We start from the raw sequence: 6,398 nt of genomic DNA on the forward strand, positions 1-6,398 counted from the left end.
GCGGCACCTAGTGGTGAGGTTACAGATTGCAACCACCTGAAACTTTACCTGTGTGCCAAGCATGTAGGAGAACTACGGTGACCAACGCTTAAACATGAAAACAACACAAATGGCCCCATCTAGAGCCAGTGTGTGGTTTGTCCGTTGTGGGCTTCCGTAGCAACATGGCGGGTGCTCCGATAAGAGGACGCTCTGTATGTCGATAGAAACGACTCATTCTAATGCAACGAATATGCAACAATTCTTTTATTCAGGTAATTATACGCTAAAGAAAACATAGTTATTATATTCTGTTTCTGACAATAAAACCCCACCTGAATGATACACACTGTTCCTTTAAGTAAAAGTACTAATACCACAATGAATATATATATATATATATATATATATATATATATATATAAAATGAGAAAAGGTCCTGGTAAATAATGGTATTTAAGTATTAGCAGCAGACATGTACTGTAAGAATCAAAAGTGAAAGTAGTCATTGTGCATCAAAATGGTCTCTGTCAGTGTTTTACTGTTAATGCTGCATTTACACTCAATCCTTCAGTTAGTCTGAAACCTTCGAATGCAAAATCACCGTGAGTTGCAGTACTTGAGTAAATGTACTTATTTACATTCCACCACTGAGTAGCTTCATTTATTAAAATAAATAAATAAGCAAACTCGTTTTCTCACCAGTAATCTCCTCCCGGTCCATGTCTCTGAGGAGGAAAGAGAGAAAGAGGAACTTAAAGTCAACACAGTTAATAAAATAAAGTAAAGCTAAACGAGGCGAAGGTGGAGGCTACATGTATCACAAACTGTTGTGTCACTGCAGCTCTGCACAAGCTTGAACAGCTAAAGTTACCTCAGAGGCCTATAATCTGATGGCTCCGATACATGGTTGAGATTCAGCAGTTCACAGCCTCGCACGGAATATATATTAAACTTTTACAAGATACTTTATAACTTATAGTTACTTACGAAAGAGCCTGGTAATTTGTTGATAATACTTCTGGCATGTCGGTCTCAAACCAGACAGGAAATAATAACAGCTACCAACACGTACACGGACCCACCCTCTCGGTCGGTGGAACACTTTCACTTTCGCTGAGACGAGCACGCAGACAGAATGAGTGCAGAGAGGAGAAGTGCAGCTGTGTGTCAGTGTGTTCAGCAGTAACAGAGGAGGAAGGAGGAACTGCAGAGCTGCTGGTGCGTTACATGCACACTGTTGATGTGATATTACAGACAGCTTTAACAAGGATGTCTGTGGAGTAAACATGCCTTTAAGTGTTCACGGACTCAAACTGTTGCAACTTAACTTCTACTCACTCTTTATTTATGCAACTTTAGCAGCTTATTTCAAGATTTCTATCAGCTACATAATCTTAGCAAGGCAGTAAAGCATTGATAACATTTTGATGACATGTAAAGGAGGCATTAAAGTGAAATTCCTTGAACGTGTGGTTTTGTGTACACATAGAAGATGATTGTGATCATGGAAAATCCCGGTATTTCCGACAACCCGTGAACGCGGCAGCAGATGCGGGTCTTATTTGTTCCCTCCAGCAGGAGGGCGTTCCTCCGAACAACATCCAGATACAGTGTAGCGGATACTGCCGGTGCGCGTCCTTCATATCGAGACGCTGTCAACGCTTTGTGTGTCTGTCGGTTGTTGTTTTGTCTAAAGAGTTTGTTTAACTCCCGGATCGGGGCCTTCCTCCATGTTAGTCCTCCATTGGCCCAGTGAGCACTAACCCGGATTTCAACGTTGATTTCTGGTTGAAAACGCGTTGAAATGGGGTCTGAACGTCTTGGAGCTATTGTCACCGTCTTTTCAACCGGCTAAATTACGGTTACAATACCAACGTGTCACAAAACACCAATTTCTTTTAAAATATTGATGGTTTGTTCAGTTGTAGGTTGAAAGAGACGCGATTTCGGTTGAAAAGACGGTGACAATAGGTCTAAGACGTTCAGACCCCATTTCAACGCGTTTTCAACCAGAAATCAAGGTTGAAATCTGGGTTAGTGCTCACTGGGTGTAATATCCAGGTCAGCATCGTTCCGTTGAAAACACGTTTAAAAGACGTCTATGGTCTCCGGTGAAGAGACCTTCAAAACTGGTCTAAAAGTGAATATGTTTTATAATACTTGTTTTATTTACAGATGTCCAGCTTGAAAATATGGCAGATCTCCTGAAACCGGCTCCTGTGTGGCTTTGAAAACGACTTTTAAAGCAGGAAAAGGAGATTATGGTTTTATATAAAGAACATTGTTTATATTGATATTGTGCTTTAATAAATACAAATGAACTGCTGCCTGTGTCACTTGGTCTTTTGTCCTGTAAGTGGAAACTTGATGTGTTACTAACATTAAGTATTTAGTTGCTACATATTGATCTGACAGCATTTTTTCGCCACTATTTGAAGACGTTGATTCAACGTTCACGTTTAGACCAGATATCAACGTGATGTCCAATACCGGCTTTCAACTGATAAATGTGGATGTGGTTTCTTAGTAAGCCTCTAAAATCATGATATATTATTATTATTAGCACAATGTAGAGGATGGAAAATTGTAATATTGCAAATCACGTTTAAATCTGGTCTAAGCGTGAACGTTTAATCAACGTCGACAAATAGTCGGCGAAAAAACTTTCACTTTTGAACCAATTCTGAACGTCTTTTCAACGTTGGGCGTAGACGTCTTTTAAACGTCTATTCAACGGAAAAATGCTCACTCGGTACAAGTAAACAATCAGTAAAAGTGCAAAGTAATCACAAAGTTAGAGTCGCTGTATGCTTCAAATGAACTAGGTCGTATGACCAACCACTTAAATCTACTTATTATAAGACCTTTACCTAAGTTTTGATAAGAATCCATATCAGAGATGTGACAAACGTACAGAGACAATCCACAATAACATGATTTAATCACTTTGATGGATATATTTTTATTCATTCTTTATGAAGGAAGAATACATAATCTTTGTCTTTAATAGCACAAAGCAGCAGCAAGCATTATTTTACTGAATGTTTTGCCCTTTTTGCCAATGCCTTTATCTTAATATTAAAACAATACTGAAACAAAATCATGTCGTGCGTGTTAGCAGCAGCCCTCTCAGACTTTCTTCTTCATCACTTCAACAATGATGACAATGATCCCCACCTGCGCCACACCACCACCAGCACCACCAGCCCGACGCCAGCAGCTGCCCAATATCCTGAAATAAAGAAAAACAATGAGTCATCCGGTGTCATTTACACCTCAATTACCGATATCAGTATCGGTGCATCTCAAGATCAAACACATTCAAAGCAATCTCCGGATCAACCCAGTCATCTTAGCAACTTATTCAGAGGGGAAACAAATGTGACCGTACTCAAAATCCCTCACTGTATGATTTCAACCAGGAAATAGCCCTCCAAACTGAAGTGGTGGACTGTATAGTGGACCAGGTCACCATGACATCACCTATTGGTTTGTGGACTTTGGCTTTGAAGCCTCCAGTTCTGCATTTTTGGCTGACGCCATCTTGTTTTTTTGTAACCAGAAGTGACACGAGAGTTCAGTTCAACTGAACGCTGAATAAGACATTTTTGGGTGAACAGAATGTTACAATTAAGTTGCATGAACTGAAAACACACAGTGAAAGGGTTAAAGCTTTTAAGACGGAAACACGGACAACTCCCAGACTGGACGAGGTCGTGATAGAGACCTGTCAATCACAGTAGCCCCGCCCTAAAGCATACCCTGCTATTTGACTCTAAATGGACCATTTACTAAATGAACATCATGCTTATTGAAGAAGACTTGAAACTAGAGATTGAGACCATGAACTCATGTTTACAATGTTTACTGAGGTAATAAATCAAGAGAGAAGTAATTTGATCTGAAATCTGAGGTTAATGTAACACTTACTATATTTCCCGGTAGGAACCTGAAAGGAAGAAACAAAATAAGTAATATGAATTAGTAACAATGAAACTGCATCATGTCAGAGGTGGACCACAGTAACGATTCTGTTATCTCTATCACAAATATCAGCTCACTCTGCATCGATTGTGTGGAAACCTGATTGCATTAGATCAGTAAAAATAGTCGTTACCACTGAACGGGAAGATCCAAGAAACGTCTCGACCTCGTGCCACGATATGTCGTTGCGGTTGCTGGTCAGGAGGTTGCGCTCATGGAACAGGAGGTCCACAGTGAGCAGGACGTTTGGGTTGGTCACCTGTCTCCTGCTTTCAGCTACAACGTAGTCACGATTGAAGGTGTGATGCATCACCACCAGAATTACTGGTTTATCAACTGTAAGCAAAGACAGCACAAACAAATGAGTCAGAAACAATGTAATACATCTTTCCACACCAATACATCTTAGAAGTTTCTTGCCATTGTATTCTTAAACATGGGGATTGTTTTTGCCACTTGGGGGCAGCAGAATACGCTTTAAACATTAAATGATACAACCACCTTTTAGAGTTGACACCTGAACTTGTCAGCGAACAACTGTCTGTTAACACATCCAGCAAATCCCAAGCAACAATAACATTCGCTTGGAGACGTGATTTCGTCCGCCTGATAAATATAAATCAGATATTCAGTCCACTTTTATCTCCGTTTTGGTCTCCATCAACTGCAGAGGAATACGTATGCAGCCCGTTCTCGTTCCCAGGTCGTCAAATACCAACGCTTTGTCACGCCCCTCCTCGTCTCGCACCAACGCATATTTTAGCGTCTGTTTGAGGTGAACCAGGCTTTCAACGACCAAGTAGACCACAGCCTGTGTCCTTTGTGAAACCAAAACTCAACGTTGACTGTTTTAAGATCGGTAGCTAAGTTAACTTACATAACGCACCTAAACTCACTTAATTCAACCCAAACCACTATCTTTCCTCACCCTAACCCAGTAGTTTTGTTGCTGGACCTACGTGACACCAAGCGGTACCAGGTGCGTTAAAGCGTGAGGCCAAGGGGTCCTGAATATGCATCCATATGTCTGGAGTTTGGATTGAGAACGAGTTCATATGTCCAGCTAGTCTCTGATGTCTGCTGTTTGGGACAAGACAGGTACAGTTGGCCTATCAGAGCTCTTTTACTTAAAACAGCTGCCGGCTGCATCTGGAAACAAGGTTTGGGAGTTGAGGTGTGGTGAGAGTAATTCTAAACAGTAAAGCTGAGATCTTTAAAAGCAAAGTAATGATATGAAAGGTTGTGTTGAGTCTTGGGAGCGCCAGCTAAAAGTATGGGAATTGAAAGTCCAATAAGAAACTGGCGAACGAAGGTATTTCCTACCTGGAATGTTGTTCAGGGCCGTGGTGATGTCCAGTCCAACTCGTGAAACGATGGGACAGAAAACCACGAGGAAGTCACTGTCTTCAGGAGAGGCCACATTAATTTTGCCAATGCCTTTAAGCTTTGCAACAAAGTCATGATGAGCATCGTTAGTTTTTCCCGCCAAGTGGACAAAGAATTTCTTCCCCGACACTAAAGACAGAGAAGAATGTCTGAGTCATTATTGAGCTTTACATAGTTTCAGAGAGAATCTAGTTAGTTAGATTCAGCAGACATTGGAAAAGGTTTTTACACATTCACAAACTTTATCACTTTCATTAACGGCGTAAAACAAGGGATGGGCGATACTGATATTTTATTAAATTGGTATGTGATTTTTCAACCTAATGATCATTTTTTGGGGAAAGTAACATCATTACACTCAAAGACAGATCCTTTACTTAAAAGGTGCAGTGTGTAGGATCTGGCGACACCTAGTGGTGAGGTTGCAGATTGCAACCACCTGAAACTTTACCTGTGTGCCAAGCATGTAGGACAACTACGGTGACCAACGCTTAAACATGAAAACAACACAAATGGCCCCATCTAGAGCCAGTGTGTGGTTTGTCTGTTGTGGGCTTCCGTAGTACATGGCGGGTGCTCCGATAAGAGGACGCTCTGTATGTCGATAGAAACGACTCATTCTAATGCAACGAATATGCAACAATTCTTTTATTCAGGTGATTATACGCTAAAGAAAACATAGTTATTATATTCTGTTTCTGACAATAAAACCCCCCCTGAATGATACACACTGTTCCTTTAAGTAAAAGTACTCATACCACACTGAATATATATATATATATATATATATATATATATATATATATATATATATATATATATATATATGTATATATATATATATATATGTATATATATATAGTGTATATATATATATATATATATATACATATATATATATATATATATATATATATGTATATATATATATATATATATATGTATATATATATAGTGTATATATATATATATATATATATACATATATATATATATTAAATGAGAAAAGGTCCTGGTAAATAATGGTATTTAAGTATTAGCAGCAG

At 39.4% G+C, this 6,398-nt stretch overlaps 1 long non-coding RNA gene across 1 annotated transcript; it reads left to right on the forward strand.

Annotated features, from left to right (window-relative positions):
- Positions 1 to 1,096: 1,096 nt before the first annotated feature.
- On the forward strand, positions 1,097 to 2,308 carry LOC142941653 (uncharacterized). The gene is made up of 2 exons (XR_012951511.1): positions 1,097 to 1,200; positions 1,472 to 2,308. It is a non-coding gene; the product is annotated as an uncharacterized LOC142941653 (long non-coding RNA).
- The last annotated feature ends 4,090 nt before the right edge of the window (positions 2,309 to 6,398 follow it).

The sequence above is a fragment of the Anarhichas minor genome, unplaced genomic scaffold (assembly GCF_050575085.1).
Source record: "Anarhichas minor isolate MPS153535 unplaced genomic scaffold, ASM5057508v1 ptg000136l, whole genome shotgun sequence".
Taxonomy (NCBI): Eukaryota; Metazoa; Chordata; class Actinopteri; order Perciformes; family Anarhichadidae; genus Anarhichas; species Anarhichas minor.